Source organism: Grus americana, unplaced genomic scaffold, assembly GCF_028858705.1.
Source record: "Grus americana isolate bGruAme1 unplaced genomic scaffold, bGruAme1.mat scaffold_82, whole genome shotgun sequence".
In the NCBI taxonomy this organism is placed as follows: domain Eukaryota; kingdom Metazoa; phylum Chordata; class Aves; order Gruiformes; family Gruidae; genus Grus; species Grus americana.
In genome coordinates this window covers 582,977-601,580 of record NW_026562023.1, presented here as the reverse complement: position 1 = coordinate 601,580, position 18,604 = coordinate 582,977, and the positions used below count along the sequence as shown (strand labels likewise).

The 18,604-nt window shown below is 52.9% G+C and overlaps 1 pseudogene; it reads right to left on the bottom strand.

Annotated features, from left to right (window-relative positions):
* Positions 1-485: 485 nt before the first annotated feature.
* LOC129201164 (olfactory receptor 14A16-like) lies at positions 486-18,170 on the bottom strand (annotated as a pseudogene).
* Between the last annotated feature and the right edge of the window lie 434 nt (positions 18,171-18,604).

The window sequence follows — 18,604 nt, the reverse complement described above, 5'->3', positions numbered from 1 at the left end:
CTGCTTTGCCACCATCCGCATGATGATGAGGGTTTTCCCAGGCACAAACACCACGCAGGTCATGAGAGAGAGGAGGAAGACAGTTGTCTAAGGGCTGGGAACATTCCCCATTCCATAGGTATGAGGGACTCCATGACTGCCCCATTGCCCTTTCTCTGTGGAGGGTTTTTGGTCCTTCATTTGCTCTCTAACTTTGTAGGGAACTTGCAAGGAAGATCATTTGGTTTGGTTTTCATTGCTTGGGTCTCAAACAGACAAATCCCTGCAAGTACATTTATTTTGTATAATTAAAGAAGGAGTATAGCTCCTTGTTCAGACAGTTGCTGGGTCCCACGAGTGAGGTAGATAAGTAGAAGTGGGGTGTCCACGTTTCTTTGTGGACAACATGATCACAGTAAAAAAAGCAAGAAAAGAAAACAACTGACCCAACAACAATGACAACAACAAAAACTAATCAAGAAAGACTGGGCCTGTAAGGAGTTACATTATGAGTCACATGCTGAAGAAGGTGGACACCTTACAGCTTCTGGACAAAATTCAGTCATCAGTTTCCACACTGCTTCCTTGAGCTCCTGGTTCCTCATGCTGTAGATGAGGGGGTTGACAGCTGGAGGTCCCACCGAGTACAGAAGTGACACCACCAGATCCAGGGTTGCGGAGGAGACAGAGGAGGGCTTCAGGTGGGCAAACATGGCAGTGCTGAGAAACAGGGAGACCACGGCCAGGTGAGGGAGGCACGTGGAAAAGGCTTTGTGCCGTCCCTGCTCAGAGGGGATCCTCAGCACGGCCCTGAAGATCTGCACATAGGACACCACAATGAAAACAAAACACCCAAATCCTAAACAGGCACTAACCACAATTAGCCCAGCTTCCCTGAGGTAGGCATCTGAGCAGGAGAGCTTGAGGATCTGGGGGATTTCACAGAAGAACTGGTCCACAGCATTGCCGTGGCAGAGGGGTAGGGAAAATGTATTGGCTGTGTGCAGCAGAGCAGTGAGAAACCCACTGCCCCAGGCAGCTGCTGCCATGTGGGCACAAGCTCTGTTGCCCAGGAGGGTCCCGTAGTGCAGGGGTTTGCAGATGGCAACGTAGCGGTCGTAGGCCATGACAGTGAGAAGACAATACTCTGCTGACATCAAAAAGAGAAAGAAAAAGAGCTGGGCAGCACATCCTGTGTAGGAGATGGCCCTGGAGTCCCAGAGGGAATTGGCCATGGCTTTGGGGAGAGTGGTGGAGATGGATCCCAGGTCGAGGAGGGAGAGGTTGAGGAGGAAGAAGTACATGGGGGTGCGGAGGTGGTGGTCACAGGCTATGGCAGTGATGATGAGGCCGTTTCCCAGGAGGGCAGCCAGGTAGATGCCCAGGAAGAGCCCGAAGTGCAAGAGCTGCAGCTCCCGTGTGTCTGTGAACGCCAGGAGGAGGAACTGGGTGATGGAGCTCCTGTTGGACATTTCCTTCATCTGGGCATGGGGACCTTTTCAAGGAGGATAAGGCAGTGACAAGTTAGAGCATTCTTCTCTGAGCAAAACCTAGTGCATTTCTCACAGAAACTCCACTGAAACTGCCTCTCCTCCTTCAGGAAGACCTTTGGCAGGTCCCTCTCATCAGCTGTGGTTGGTGCTGGCTGAGGGTGCCGCAGGTAGCTGGGGGCTCTGCTGGGGTCTCTGCAGGAATCAGTTCATCCCTACAGCAATAGCTAAACAGGAACTCGGGGTCACATAAGATCAAATCCCCTCGTGATATCAAAGGACTTTTCAGTATTGTCCCTCCCAATTCACCTGACCGCAGAGCAGAGTTGAGGGGATTTTGCTTTGTGTATTTTGTTCTAGTTGCCCCACCACACCTGAGGAGCACCTGTGAGCACTGCCACTTCTGCTGCACTCCAGGTGCAATCTTGTGGGTCCTGGCAGGCAAAGGGACAGTGCCTTTGTGCAGAGTGAGGACAGTCAGTCTGTCCATCAGCCCTGGTCTCTGCTGCCGTGTGCGGGCAGTTCTTTGAGCTGGGGGATGATTGCCCCCAGACGTTCTCCAGAGCAGGAACTGGACGTTGCTGAGAGCAGAGGAATCCAGTTCCCAAGTGCAATCTCCAAACCCCTCACCCCGTCTCATTGTACCTGAGGAGGATCTCAGCTCTGCCCTCCCGGCCAGGGACACAGAGGGCTCAGTGCAGCTGCCCGTGCACAACCGCCCAGCAGCATTCCCATGGCCTTAGCACTGAGGTGTCTTCTCCATGGGGCTCCTTCATAACACAGACCTGCCACAGGAGAGCTGTGCCCTTGTTCAAGCGCAGGATACCACCCAGCAGGGAAACAAGGAGGGAAACAAACCCTGAAGCTGGGGTGTCCTGAAGGGAGAGTTTTCCCTTTTGTATCACTGGGAGCCGGGGGATTAGGAGGGGATTGGGACACTGTACTCCCATGGACAAATCCGTGTGCCAAGACCCCCAGGGCTGGTCTCTGAGGTGCATCTGAATGCCACCCCCCATCCCAGTCCAGTGATAGGAACAAGAGGAGCAGAGAACAGAGGGGGAAAATGGACAAATGCCACAGTGCTGCTGCCGACGGAGGCAGGACAGGGACAGACGGTCGGGTATGTGATAATTTCTCCTCTTCAGGGCTGAGGTCATTGAGAAGATGACCGAGTCCCCATGGCTGTAAGGGCAGAGGCTATGCTGGGTGGGAGAGAAGAGCAAGGGTTTTCTCTGGTGAAGGCTTCTGCACTACCAGGGATGGCAGGGAGGTGCCAGAATCCTCCCTCCCACGACGTTTCTGGGAGCAGCTCCCTCTCCCTCCCTGCCCATTTCTCTACTGCCTGGAGTAGTCCCTGCTGGGAGCTGCTTCTCTGCCTCCATGCTTCTCCCCTGTCAGTGCTCACAGTCCCCATGCCACCGGCTGTGTGCTCAGCTCTGCCCTGCAGACACCTCCTGGTAGCCAGGCACTGCCCAGGGGCATCCCTGTGTGTGCAGTTGTTAAAGAGCAGCTCAGGAAATGCTAACAAGAAGTGGGGTCTCAGTGCCCTCTCTAGAACAGAGAAATAATTCCAGGCTCCTGCTGCCCAACCAGGCTACCAAGCCCTGGGCACCCGTGGCTGCACATCTGGCTTCACACCCCTGCAGCCATCCCTAGGAGAAGGCAGCAATTACCCCCTGTCTCTCCGATGGTGCAGCAGGGAAGCCCTGCTCTGGAGCACAGCCTCCTCCTCTACATTAGAGAAACTGACAGAGTCCTCCTGACAGAGCCCATAAACTGTCAGATGTACCAGTTGTAGGAGATCCCTCCAGGAACTGAAGCTGCATTGCCCTGCAGCCAGAGACTTACCACGTAGAGGGCTGTGAAGATTTCTCCCTCAGTGAGCTCTCAGCATCCTCCCGCTCCCAACTGCCTTTAAGCTCTCTCTGCCTCGCAGGTCTCCTCTTGGGGCCTGCAGGCAGTGCCCTCAGCCCTGCTCCTGGGCAGAGCTGTCTCTCTGCAGCGCTGCCGGCTTGCCATGAGCTCCCTCCATCCCAGGAGCCCAGCCCAGCTCAGCAGCAGAGGACCAGCCCAAGGCAGCACTTTCTCTGCCCCCTCTGGGCTCCCTCAGAGAATGTCCCTGGGGCTCCGGGGGAACCTGCTGTGAAACAGGCTGAAGCAATCTCTGATGTTCTCTCCTGCAGCAGGGGAGAGAGACTTCATTCCAGCAGTGTCATTTCTGCCATCTGAAAAAGAGTGATGTCCAAGCATCACCTGTTCATTGTCCCATCTTTGGACAGGACATCCAGGCAGGGACAGGGAATGATCTCGTTCACCACTGCCGAGGGAAGGGATTCAGTCCCCATTCCACATTTCTAGTCCTGGGGCTAGAAGTGGACCCAGGTGCCCCCCACGCACAGCACAAACCCACCGGAGGTGGGATTCCTCTGGCCTCAGTTCAGGAGTGCACACAATAGGCACCTGCTTGCGAGCTCCTTGTCTCAGCTCCCGTGCTAATTAATGGGGACGGAGGCCAGGAGTGACGTGTTCAGAGGCAAAGACCTGGTGACACTTGAAGTGCCAGAGGTGGTGCAAGACACGTGGAGCTGGCTGGAAGATCTAGTGGGGCCATGCTGAGAGACAGGGCAGCATCTCGGGTCATCATCATGGAGGCTGGAGGGGAATCTCTTTGGCCAATGGAAATGACATCAGATGCCCACGTTTAGGATGATAGAACGTGTTTCTATTTGTTATGTCCTGGGCAGCCTACGCAGGGATTCCTCTGATGAGATGGAGTCATGTAGCATAGGGAGAGCCAAGTTCCTCTCTGCCTTTTCATCAGCCAGCTTTACTAGATCTCCACTGAGTATAATCATAGAATCATAGCATGGTTTGGGTTGGAAGGAACCTCAAAGATCATCTAGTTCCACCCCCTCTGCTGCAGGCAGGGACACCCTCCACTAGACCACATTGCCCAAAGCATCATCCAACCTGGCCTTAAACACTTCCAGGGATGGGGTATCCACAACCTCTCTGGGCAACCTGTTCCAGTGCCTCACCACTCTAACAGTAAAGAATTTCTTTCTAATATCTAATCTAAATCGACCCTCCTTCAGCTTAAACCCATTACCCCTTGTCCTGTCACTACACTCCCTGATAAACAGTCCCTCACCATCCTTCCTGTAGGCTCCCTTCAGAACCTGGTAAGCCACAATTAGATCTCCCCGGAGCCGCCTTTTCTCCAGGCTGAACAATCCCAACTCTCTCAGCCTGTCCTCATAGGAGAGGTGCTCCAGCCCTCTGATCAGCTTCGTGGCCCTCCTCTGGACTCGCTCCAACAGCTCAATGTCTCTCCTGTACTGGGGCCCCCAGAGCTGGACGCAGTACTCCAGGTGGGGTCTCACAAGAGCGGAGTAGAAGGGCAGGATCACCTCCCTTGACCTGCTGGTCACGCTGCTGGTGATGCAGCCCAGGACACGGTTGGCTTTCTGGGCTGCAAGCGCACACTGCCGGCTCATGTTGAGCTTCTCATCAATCAACACTCCCAAGTCCTTCTCCTCAGGGCTGCTCTCAATCCATTCCTCGCCCAGCCTATAGTCATGCTTGGGATTGCACCAACCCACGTGCAGGACCTTAGCCTTGTTGAACTTCATGCGGTTCACACGGGCCCACCTCTCCAGCCTGTCAAGGTCCCTCTGGATGGCATCCCTTCCCTCCAGCGTGTCGACCACACCACACAGCTTGGTGTCATCGGCAAACTTGTTGAGGGTGCACTCGATCCCACCGTCCATGTCACCGACAAAGATGTTGAACAGTGCCGGTCCAAGTACCGACCCCTGAGGAACACCACTCATCACCGTTCTCCACTTGGACATTGAGCCGTTGACCACAACTCTTTGAGTGCAACCATCCAGCCAATTCCTTATCCACCGAGTGGTCCATCCATCGAATCCGTGTCTCTCCAATGTAGAGACAAGGATGTCGTGCGGGACAGTGTCAAATGCCTTGCCCAAGTCCAGGCAGATGACGTCAGTTGCCCTTCCCTTATCCACGGACGCTGTAACCCCATCATAGCAGGTCACCAAGTTTGTCAGGCACAATTTGCCCCTAGTAAGGCCATGTTGGCTGTCACCAATCACCTCCTTGTTTTCCATGTGCCTGAGCATCGTCTCCAGGAGGGTCTGCTCCATGATCTTGCCAGGCATAGAGATGAGACTGACCAGCCTGTAGTTCTCTGGGTCTTCCTCTTTACCCTTCTTAAAAATGGGGGTTATGTTGCCCCTCTTCCAGTTGGCGGGAACTTCGCCAGACTGCCAGGACTTCTCAAACATGAGGGAGAGTGGCCTGGCCACTTCACCTGCCGGTTCCCTCAAGATGCAAGTCATCAGGTCCCATGGACTTGTGCACCTTCAGGTTCCTTAGATATTCTCGAACCTGATGTTCTCCTACAGTGGGTGGTTCTTCATTCTCCCAGTCCCTGCCTTCTGTGACCTGGGCAGTGTGGCTCAAGCATTTGCTAGTGAAGACTGAGGCAGAGAAGTCGTTGAGTACCTCAGCCTTCTCCATATCCTGGGTAACCAGTTCACCCATTTCATTCTGGAGGGGACCCACATTTTCCCTCGTCCTCCTCTTATCACTGACATACCTATAGAAGCTTTTCTCGTTGTCCTTGACGTCCCTGGCCAGACTAATTTCTATCAGGCCTTTGGCTTTCCTAACCTTTTCTGCGGTTCAGGGCTAAAGCATGTGCCCTGTGTGGCGAGGCTGAGGGATGTGGGTTTCTTCAACCTGGTGAACCTCCTCCAGTGAGGGTCATCATCCAAAAGGGGTAACCTCCCGAGAAATATTTTAGAGAGATAGATGCGAAATGAGAGATATAAAGAGAATGAAGGAGTGGGCTGAAGAGATAACTAGACTGCCGAAAGACAAGGGCAGGCCTCTCACTCCCTGAAGCTCAAAGCAGCACCTGGGTAGTTGAGAGGGATCTGACTGAGCAAGGAGTAAGGAGAGGGGGAGACTGGAGAGCAACAGGAAGGGCATAGGTCCAGATAGCCTGCTGAGAAATGCCTTTAGACCTAGTCATTTTGTCAGCAGAGGTGGCAAGATTCAGGAGATTAAATACACAGGATCACGGACAAAGTACTGGCAGTCCAAGTACAGGGGAAGATCAAGATTTCTTCTTCTGCAATTAATTCAAGGACTTTTCTGCTTCTCACACCAAACCACCAGAGGGTAGGCTAGGGGTGCAGAGGAATTTGGGAGGGGACACAGCCGGGACAGCTGACCCCAACTGACCAAAGTGATGGCAGGACCAGTGGGTGTCTCCAATGGCACAAAGGGCGGGGGAGGGCTGCACTAGATCCATCCCATGGGCTTTCCAAGAGAGTGTCCTGAACCACTCTCCAGTCCCATGTCCCTTTGGCTGCAAGCTCCTCACAGCCTCTCCTGGCATTGCAGGGCCCTTGTCATCCCATGGTCTCCTCAGGCTCACCTTTTCCAGTGGGACACATTACCTTGGATGGTCACTCATTTTATGAGTTGCCCACTGTCTTGGGTTTGCGTGGCAGGGTTTTGGTAGCGGGGGGGCTACAGGGGTGGCTTCTGTGAGAAGCTGCTAGAAGCTCCCCCTGTGTCTGACAGAGCCAATGCCAGCCGGCTCCAAGACGGGCCTGCCGCTGGCCAAGGCCAAGCCAATCAGCGCCTCTGTGATAACATATTTAAGAAGTAGAAAAACACTTAGAGAGAGAGAGCTTTTGCAGCCGGAGAGAGGAGTGAGAAGATGTAAGAAACTCTGCAGACACCCAGGTCAGTGCAGAAGGAGGGGCAGGAGGTGCTCCAGGCGCCGGAGCAGAGATCCCCCTGCAGCCCGTGGTGAAGGCCATGGTGAAGCAGGCTGTCCCCCTGCAGCCCATGGAGGAAGGATGAGGGGGTGTAGCGATTCCACCTGCAGCCCGTGGAGGACCCCACGCCGGAGCAGGTGGAGGCACCTGAAGGAGGCTGCGGCCCGTGGGAAGCCCACGCTGGAGCAAGTTCCTGGCCGGACCAGTGGACCCGTGAAGAGGGGAGCCCACGCCAGGGCAGGTTTGCTGGCAGGACTTGTGGCCCCGTGGGGGACCCCACGCTGGAGCAGTTTGCTCCTGAAGGTCTGCACCCCGTGAGAGGGACTCCATGCTGGAGCAGGGGAACGATGAGAGGAGTCCTCCCCCTGAGGATGAAGAAGCGGCAGAAACACCGTGAGATGAACTGACCGTAACCCCCACTCCCCGTCCCCCTGTGCCGCTGAGGGGGGGGGAAGGTTGAAGCCGGGAGTGAAGTTGAGCCCGGGAAGATGGGAGGGGTGGGGGCAAGTGTTTTAAGAGTTGATTTTATTTTCTCATTCCTCTACTCTGTTTTGCCTAGTAATAAATTAGATGAATTCCCTCTCTAAGTTTGGTCTGTTTTGCTCGTGCCAATAATTAGTGAGTGATCTCTCCCTGTCCTTATCTCAACCTGCAAGCATTTCGTTATGCCTTTTCTCCCCTGTTTAGTGAATGAGGGGAGTGAGAGAGCGGCTCTGGTGGGCACCTGGCCCCCAGCCAGGCTCAACCCACCACACCCACCCAGGCTCACGCACTGTCCCTGGAGATCCCCTGACTTCTGGCAGCTCCCGATTCCTCTCCAGGATGGCATCTGCCATCAGCCCCGCTGCAGGTGGGACAGTGCCCGGCAGATAAGTCAAAGACCAGTTGTTGTCTGCTTAGGCATGTGTGCCATGGTTTAACCCTGTCCGGCAACTGAGCCCCATACAGATGCTTGCTCCCTCCCCACCTCCCCCGGCGGGATGGGGGAGACAATATGAAGAGTAAAAGAGAAAACTCGTGGGTTGAGATAAAGACAGTTTAGTAGGTAAAGCAAAAGCTGCACAATCCAGAAAAGCAAAACAAGGAATTAATTCACCGCTTCCCATCAGCAGGCAGGTGGTCAGCCATCTCCAGGAAAGCAGAGCCCCATCACGCAGAATGGTTACTTGGAAAGACAAACACTATCACTCCAAATGTCCCCTTCCTCCTTCTTCTTCCGCCAGTTTACATGCTGAGCATGGTGTCATACGATATGGAATATTCCTTTGGTCAGTCGGGGTCAGTTGTCCCGGCTGTCTTCCTTCCCAACATCTTATGCACCCCAACCTACTCGCTGGTGGGCTGGTGTGAGAAGCAGAAAAGGCCTTGACTCCATGTAAGCCCTGCTCAGCAATAACAAAACCATCCCTGTATTATCAACACTGTCTTCAGCAAAAATCCAAACCACAGCCCCATCCTAGCTACTATGGAGAAAATTAACTCTACCCCAGGCAAAACCAGCACAATGTGCCACCAAGAAGGGAACTCTGGGTCCAGCCCTTGGTCCCTAACAGATCATCCTGGGACTCTGAGTTTGTCCTTGTGTATCTGTCAAGAAACCCAGAACATGAAGAGGCCTTTTCAGGGAACAGCTCCTTGGGTGTATTCCTGGAACCAGCTTTGGAACCTGCTCTTCCGACCCTGCCCTGAGGAGCCCCTCTGGTCACGGTGGGGATAGTAGGGACGCCAGCTCTGACACAGTGGTGCACATTACCTGCTCCTGCCTGCAGCCACAGGGATGCCCCTGAGGAGACAACAGGACTGTCTCTCCTTACACAAGACTCTAGGGCTAACACAAATACAAGGGCACAGCAGGACAACGTGGCAGTGAGGAGAGATCCGCACTGAAAAGATCACATCCTGCTGTTGTCCATGGCCGTGGCTCCAGGGAAGCAGCAGCCCTGACTGGCACCTGGCAGAAAGGGTCTGTGCACTGAGGCAGGGAGGAGCAACCCCAAGGGCCACTGGGGCTGCTCTTCCATGAAGCAGCTGAGCTCCTGGCTCCAAAAGCCCTCCTGCATATTGGCGCTGCACCCCCAGCTCCAGAGGAGATAAAAGAGATGGGAGCTGAGACAAATCATTGTTCTGCTGATTTCTTTATTGAGTTTGCCTTCACAGGGAGCCTGACACCACATGTACATGATGTCTTTGGGTCAGAAGAAAAGAAGTAGGAGGCCAAGAATGGAAGTCTTGAAAGGGAAATAATATCATCAGGAGTACAAACAAAGGAAAAAAATCCACAGCAAAAAACTACAGATATGAAGAAAATATAGTCATGGCTTTCCTTGAGATAGCCTGGAAGTCCTATGAAGACGATGGGCACCTTATGGATGCTGAAGGAGCATGTATTCAAACAGATTCCTCAAGGCATCCTTTAGTTCCTTGTTCCTCATGCTGTAGATGAGGGGGTTCACAGCTGGAGGTACAACCGAGTACAGAAGTGACACCACCAGGTCCAACGATGGGAAGGAGATGGAGGGGGGCTTCAGGTAGGCAAACGTGCCAGTGCTGATAAACAGGGAAACCACGGCCAGGTGAGGGAGGCACGTGGAAAAGACTTTGTGCCGTCCCTGCTCAGAGGGGATCCTCAGCACAGCCCTGAAGATCTGCACATAGGACACCACAATGAAAACAAAACACCCAAAGAGTAAAATGCCACTAACCATGAGAAGCCCAGCTTCCCTGAGGTGGGAGTCTGAGCAGGAGAGCTTGAGGATCTGGGGGATTTCACAGAAGAACTGGTCCACAGCGTTGCCATGGCAGAGGGGTAGGGAAAATGTATTGGCCGTGTGCAGCAGAGCAGTGAGAAACCCACTGCCCCAGGCAGCTGCTGCCATGTGGGCACAAGCTCTGCTGCCCAGGAGGGTCCCGTAGTGCAGGGGTTTGCAGATGGCAACGTAGCGGTCGTAGGCCATGATGGTGAGAAGACAACACTCTGCTGACAAGAAAAGGAGAAAGAAAAAGACCTGTGTAGCACACCCCAAGTAGGAGATGGCCCTGGTGTCCCACAGGGAGTTGTCCATGGCTTTGGGGAGAGTGGTGGAGATGGAGCCCAGGTCGAGGAGGGAGAGGTTGAGGAGGAAGAAGTACATGGGGGTGTGGAGGTGGTGGTCACAGGCTACAGTGGTGAAGATGAGGCCGTTTCCCAGGAGGGCAGCCAGGTAGATGCCCAGGAAGAGCCAGAAGTGCAAGAGCTGCAGCCCCCGTGTATTTGTGAGTGTCAGAAGGAGAAACTGGGTGATGGAGCTCCTGTTGGACATCTGAATCCTTGGGGCACAAGGACCTTACGAAGCACGAAGAGGCAGTGACATGTCAGGACAGACTTCTCTAAGCAAAACCTGTCCTATTCCCTACGCCTCCCATCCCGGATCCCATCTTTCCATTAAAAACTTCCACAGCTCCCTGGCTTGAGTTCTGGTTGGTGCTGGCTTGGGGTGCAATGGGCAGCAGGGAACTCTTCTGTGGATGAATCAGTTCTGCTGTGCACCAAGAGACAAAAAGGAACCATGAGGGAGTGATCTCTGATTAAATCCACTCATGACATTCAAGATCTCTTCAGCATTGTTCCTCCCCGTTCACCTTTCTGCAGAGCAAAGCTGCAAGGGTTTTTGTTTATTTTGTTCCTGTTTCCCCATTCACATCTGGGGAGAGTTTTTTGAAGGCAGACATCCCTGGCACTTCTGCTCCACTACAAGTGCTATGCTGAGAGCCCTGGGAGGCCAAGGGACAGACCCTCAGTGCGCAGGTCGGAGAGCCAGTCTGTCTATCAGTCTTGCTGTCAGCTGCCTTTGGCTCACACCTCTTTGCGCCAGAGGATGATGACACTCAGCCGTTCCCCTGAAATAAAATTGGATACTGCTGAGAGCAGGGGAATCTAGTTTCAAAGTTTAGGTGATCTCCATACTCCCTTCCCCAGGGAAGAGCTCTTCACTTCTGGAAACCCTGAAGATGGGGTGTCCTTAACAGAGAGTCAGGTTTATCCCCACCCCAGGACTGCATTGCCCTGAGACTGACAGGTTTGAAGGGGGCTTGGGCACCTTGCTCCCATGGACCCATCTGCAGGGCAGGACCTGCAGGGTCGGTTGCTGAGCTGCTGCTGCTGCTGCAAACCCCATCCCCAGAGAGCCTGAACACAAGAGCAGCAGCAGCAGCAGCAGCAGGGGCGGGTGGAGAAAGAAGGAGAAATGCCACAGCACTTCTCTGAAGGGAGGCAAGGCCAGGGAGGGACAGACAGGCACTCAGGAGAGTAAGTCTCCTCTGCTGGAGCCATGGCTACAGAGGAGGCTGCTCCTGCCCTGGACCCCATGGCCTCGAGGGCAGAGGCTTTGCTGAGTGGGAGACAAAACCATGGGACTTGTTAGGGGAAAAGCATGTTGACTGATGGGCTGACAGGGTGGCACCCAAATCCGTCCTCCCAGCCTTTGCTGTCAGCACTTTCCTCTCAGCCCCTCTCAGCCCGTGTTTCTGCTGCCTGGAGTTGTCCCTGCTGGGAGCTCTTTCCCTGTCCCCAGGTCTCCTCCCTGTCAAACTCACAGAGCCCATCCCATCTGCTGTGCACTCACCTCTGCCCTGAAGACCCCTCCTGGCAGCAGGGCACTGCCCAGGAGCATCACTGTGTTTGGAAGTCCTGAGGAGAAGGTCAGGTAGATGTCGAGGAGACCACAGAATCGATGGGGCTGTCCGTAGGCAAAGGAATGGGTGAAGGGGCTTTATCAGGTTGCTCACAGACCTAGTGATCTCTCAGTGTAATGCTGTAGGAGTCCCAATCTCTTGTGCAAACTTGACAGCTCCATTAGCGTTTCCTCCACAACCACAGCAGGGAACTGAAAGCAGAGAACCCGGAAAACAACTTTTCTTCCAGGTAGCCCTTGCCTTGATGTCCTTCTTGAAAAGTCCCCATGGAAGTGTCCTGGGGTAATCTGGACCTGTAAGCAGCTGTCACCCACACAGCACCATCTCAACAGCAGAAGGATCTTTTGCTGCTCTGCTGAGTGTCACTCCTTCCACCCACAGCTTCTCCCCACGGCGCCATGGGGAGGTCCACGGGCAGACAGAGCGCTGGCCCAGGCGGGTGGCAGAGTCCCTTCCCCTTGCCCACAGCCCCCTTGGGTGCAGGGACCCTTCCTGAAGGACAACCCTGGACACCCCTGGCTGCACACTCGGCTTCACGCCCCTGCAGTCAGCCCTGGGAGAAGGCAGCTGTCGTGCCCTGTCCCTCTGATGGTGCAGCAGAGAAGCTCTGCTCTGGAGCATGTCCCCCTCCTCCACACAAAGCAGCTTTGAGATTCCTGCTGGCAGATACCATAGGCTGTGGGCTATCCCAGATTTATGAGATCCATCCAGGAACTGTAGCTGCATTGCCCGGCACCCAGGGGCTTACCACATCAAGGGCTGTGAAGATTTGTCCCCCTGTGAGCTCTCAGCATCCTCCCAGTCCTGACTGCATTTAACGTGTCTCTACCTCACTCCTCTCCCCTGCCCTCGCTGCCTGCAGGCAGTGCCCTCAGCCCTGCTGCGCTTTGCAGAGGAGCTGCTCCTGGGCAGAGCTGTCTCTCTGCAGCGCTGCCCGCTTGCCATGAGCTCCCTCCATCCCAGGAGCCCAGCTCAGATCAGCAGCAGAGGACCAGCCCAAGGTGTCACTTTTCTGCCCTTCCCACCCCACCCTGCACTCTCTCCAGGTGTCCCTGGGGCTCCCCAGGGAACTACTTGGGAAGAGGCTGAAGGAATCGCTGATCTTCCCTCTCTCACCTCTGCAGAGACGCTGCTTTCTAGCAATGTCTTGTTTGTGTGTCTCAGAGTCAGTTAGGTTTGAGAACCACCTTTCCTTTTCCCACTAGTAGACATGACATCTGGGCACTGACCGGGAGGGACGTACCTGTGCTGAGGGAAGGGATTCAGCTGAGTCAATGGAGGCATCTCCTGCAGGGTTTGTAGTCCTGGGGCTGGAAGGAGTCTCAGCTCCCCCCCCATGCACACCACATTTGTATTAGAGCTATTCAATTTCATGGCCAAATACATGCAGCAGGGCCGGAGGGCGTATGGAATCACAGAATCAACATTTTATCAAAATGATGTCCAATTGATTCAGATCAATATGAATTGAGACCGTTGATTGTTGATATCCATGATACCAGTTCTCCCCCACAGCCATTCCAAACCTCAGGAAGCCTCCTATAACCGGCCCCAAGGGAGTGCCAGTGACCAGCAGCACCGTCAACATGGTGCGCACAAAGGGAGGAGCGTCGGTTGGGAGCACCGTCAGCACTTTGTGCGTCAGTTTGCGTGGAAGGGAGTGGGAGAAGAGCAGCAGACTCAGCAAGTTGTGGGGCTGCTGCCCGCTCTGCTCACCAGCAGGCTTAGACTGAAGCCCTGACAGTGGCCCCAGCTAGCCGGTGGCTGTGCAAGCCTACCCAGAAGATTAAGGTCTTCGGGGAATTAGACTTAGAAAGAAGTCATCTTTCAAAAGAATTACCACTTTATAAGTAAGCGGGCCATTTTTTCCGAGAACTCTAAGGAGATTATGTCCTGCTGAAAGAAAATGGTGTCCCCATGCTGCAACTGCAAGGCTGAGGCTCAAACCCAAGCAGAAGCACTACAGCCTACCTATGGTGACATCTCCACTCCCACATCACACTTCCCCCAAGAAGAGCCCTGAGCATCCCATGAGGGAAAGGATCCCACTTCCCAGCAAGTCAGTGGGGGTCAGGAATCACCAAACTGCTCTCCTACGGACTGAAATAGCTGTCCACACCTTAGCTTACATGGAGTTCTGGCACATGGAGGCCCTCCAAACATGATGGCAGTGGTGGATGTGGTAGCTGCAAGTGATCCCAGCTAGAATACCTTTTCAAAAAGTAACTAGATACCAGAGGAGCTCAACAGGCAGCACAGTATTTTGGAATGTGAGCAGGAGACTGATACATAGAATGATAGAAGCATAGAATGCTTTTGGTTGGAAGGGACCCTTAAAGTTCATCTAGTCCAATCCCCCTGCCATGGGCAGGAACATCTTTTACTACATCAGGTTGCTCAAAACCCTGTCCAAAGGGACTCTGAAAACACTTCCAGTGATGAGGCACCCACAACCTCTCTGGGTAACCCGTTCCAGTATCTCACCACCCTCATCTCTTTCAGCTTAACACCATTGCTGCCTGTCCTGTCACTAAAGGTCTTCAGAAAAAGTCTCTCTCCATCTTTCAAATACACCTTCTTTATATATCTAAAGGCCTCAAGATGTCCCCAGAGTTGTCCAGCCCAGCTGGCTCATGTCCAATTTTTCATCCTCCGGTACCCAAGGCCTTCTCCGCAGGCCTCCTCTCAATCCATTCATTCCCCAGTCCATACAGGCATGGGGATCTTGCACTGACCTAGGCGTAAGACCTTGCATTGGCCTTGCTGAACTTCACGAGGTTTGCATGGGCCCACTCCTCCAGCCTGTCCAGGTCCCTCTGGATGACATCCCTTTACTCTAGCAAGTCAACTGCACCACGCAGCTTGGTGTCATCCACAAACTTGCTGAGGGTGCACTCCATCCCACTGTCTATGCCATTGTTGAAGATATTCAATAGTTTCTGTCCCAGTACACAGACCCCCGAGGAACACCTCTCGTTTCTGATTTCCACTTCGACATTGAGCCCTTGACTGTAACTCTTTGGACGTGGCCATCTAGCTAGTTCCTTGTCCACGTAACAGTCCATGCATCATATCCATGTCTCTCCATTTTAGGGACAAGGATGTTGTGTGGGACTGTATCAAAGGACTTAAAGAAGTCCAGGTAGAGGAGCCCAGTTGCTCTCCCCTTATCCACCAACTCCATCATAGAAGGCCGCCAGATTAGTCAGGCACAATTTGCCCTTGGGGAAGCCATGCTGGCAGTCTCTAATCACCTCCCTGCCATCCATATGCCTTGACATAGCTTCCAGGAGGATCTGGTTCATGATCTTACCAGGCACACAGGTGAGGCTTTTTTAAAAACATTCACAGTGTTGATGGAGGAAGTTAACTCCACCCTGAAAGACTTTCTCTGCAGCTCCCAGTCCTTCCTGGAATTTATCTTCCAAGCCCCAAAGCTGTGCAGAGTTTCTGCAGTCACCGAAGCTGTCTCCGGATGCAGTGTCATTGCCCAGCTCTGGTTCTCTGGCCTTGGGGGCAGCAGGGTTTGCTCTCTTTGTGGGCACCTCATTGCCTCCTTGCGTTGCCATCTGCCAAAGAATTGAGTGTGCCTCTGCCCTGAAGCAAAGCCTTTGATAATGTGTGGTGCTGGGCCCCTGTTCCCATGTTTCCCTGTCACAAGTCTGTGGTGGGCCCCGCTGCCACAGCTGAGGTGTTGCAGCTTCAATGTGCACAGGCAGGAGGAGCTGAGGAAGAGACGGGAGGAGCTGGTGCCTCCCAGCACTGTGACATTTTTTGATTAAATGAGATGTGTTGGGATGGCTTGCTCACCTGGGGTTCTGCAGTGGAGGGATGAAGACTCTGCAGGAGAAAGTGGCAGAGATGATGCAAAGGGGGGGATGCCCCCCGTGCAAAGGGACAGCTCAGAAGCATGGAGATCCTTTATGGGATGGGACAGAGGTTGGGTTAGCTTTTGTCACTGAGTGCTGAGGCAGTCTGTGAGGGTATGTGGAAGGAGCGTGTCTGCTCCTTTCAGGGTATCTGGTCAAGGACCTTTTCAATGCAGCAGGGGAGAATGAGAAAGGGAGTAAGCCGTAAATAGAAAAATACAGGGACTCAAACCTGACGAAGAAATGATAAGGGAGGTGGTGATAAGAACCAAACCTGGTTGCTCACCCTAATGGATGAGGACAGTTGGGAGGGTAAGAATGTTTATTCCAGCGAGGTTATCAGATTGGGGACCTTGTCAGTTGGGAAACCAAGGGGAAAAAGGGCAAGTTAGAAACTGAAATATAGACACACAGACCTGACAAAGCAAACATGGAGACATTGACAAGAAACCCTCCTCACCCACACAGTGATCACCCGATCACTGTTCTGCACTCAGCATCGCACACATCCCTGTCACACTGCCCCCAAGAAGAGCCCCGAGCATCCTTTGAGGGAAAAGTTCCCCTTTCCCAGGGGATCAGGGCTTGGCTGTCTGGCTTGGTGAAACACAGCAAGGACTGACTTGGCACCAGAGCCACCCCACATTTGATTTTCCATCCTTAACTGGCACCTCTAACTTCCTGCTTCACCAAGCCCCAGGGATGGTAACCTGGTCTGGTCATCCCCTCCATGGTCTCTTCAGTGATGGCCCTCAGTGGGGCTCACTCCATAACAGGCTCAGAAACTTGGTTGGCTGCTGGCTTTCACTTCTCTAGAAGCTTGTTCAAGCCACTGTCAGTATCTGCAGTTCAGGAACTTGGCAGCAGAGGGCTCGTTAACATGCAAAACGCCCCAACAAGCCAAGTCCCTGGGAATAATTTTCCTTAGGTCTTCAATTCTGTGTGGTTCATTAGAGCGATTTCAGGAGTGTAGTTAAAGTGAAAATATCTCAGGAGTATGTAACAATAAGAATGGATTTCTTCTTTTCCCACTTTGACTTTTCCTCTTAACAGATTCCGTTATATCAGCAATCTCCAATTGATATTGAAACTGAACATCTCCTAAGGGACTCTGAGTATGTAGGGGAGGCACGACCCTTTATGTTAGACACTCTGTGGGGAGTCTTCCTGCTTAAGTCCACCCCCACCATTTCTCTCATCAGCCACCTGGGACTTGCAGCAGCCTTGGTCAGGTCTGAGGTTCCATCATTGAAGCTGCATGTTTCAGTCTCCTGGCACCAATTCCACCTTGCTCCACCTTGCCAACTCTTTGATTGTGTTTATAGCTATCTTTTTGTATCTACCTACCTAAAATATTTCTCATAAGATGATCCCTTGTAGAAAGGCAACCTCATGAGAAGCAGCTTGTACGTAGCGTATGCTTGCAGAGTCTCTTCTGTTTATGAAAGTTTATCATGCTTTACTTCTCTTTGCTTGCAAACAGAAAAATTCTTCTGAGCCTGTGTGCAGCCAGTTCTCTAAGGAAAACAGGTGGGACATGCTGCAAAGGAGCTGTAACATCCAGCTGCAGACTGCAGTGGAGAAGTCTGGTGTATGGAAAAGTGACCTAAGTCCCAGCGGGATGATGTCACAAATAGTGGAGCGTGGGAGCTGAAGAGCAAGGATACAGTGTCAGACCTCAAGGAACTGCTTCTCCGTGCTGTCTAGACCTCCTGCGGAGACACTCTGGATCATTATCACTTGGAGAATGCTGCTATAACCTCCTCTTTAAACTAAAATTAATAAAATATTCTCTTTAAAATTAAAAATAACTTTTATTAGGTACACTTTGAAATCTTCCTCCTTAACAGCGCTATGGAACAGCTCCAATTGGCTGTATCAGTACTGAAGACTTGAAGAAAATTACAAGAAGATAAATAGCTCGTTAGGGCATTTGGGGCACATTACATGAACCTCAGATGTGGAGAGAAGACAGAACAAACCGCTCAAGAAGTCAAAGTCAGAAGCGAAACCCAAAGTACCTTGAAGCATTAATGGTCCCCACCAAGGGCCATTACTGACAAAGCCTCCCTGTGGACTCGTTAGAGCAGATAATTGGAGGCCATGACTGCAGGTAGGCAAAGGCAGAGTGCAGGTGGCTGTAATGCTGAGGAAACCCTCAGTTTGTTTCATGAAGCAGAAGGGCCAAGGCCTGACCCCCAGGCCTGGGGAAGGCAGATCCTGAGAGCCTCAAAATAAAGTTTTGTCTCACTGGCCTTGGTGGCAGAGGCAACTGCCACAGCCAAGACAGCAAAGACCTCGGTCCTGTTGGAACTGTCAGCCTTGCTAGAACCCTCGGCCATCCTTACGGCAGGCAGTCCTACACTGTCCTATATCTGCATCTCTTTCCCTTCAGGTTGTTGACAGCCATCTGGCTTTCCCACCCAGCTCTCACACCAGCTTTTCCATAACTTCACTGATGTCTCTCTACTCTCACTGGCCATTCCTTGAAACACAAAGCCATAGGCTGATCCTGACTCCCTCTGGGTGACCACTTGCACCACAAGTCTACCCTTTGAGTGAGATTTCTTTTTTTCTCACATCCAGTCTGAACCTTCCGAGCTGCACTATGTGGAGGTTTCCTTCTCTTCCCACTACCTAGAAAAACTCCATCATCTCTGAAACCACCCTTCAAGCTGTGGCAGGCTACTGCTGTAGTGCCCAGAGCCTCTACTTCATCAGGCTAAAGAAGCCCAGGTCCCTCAGCCTCTCCACAGAGACCCCAAACCCCATCCGG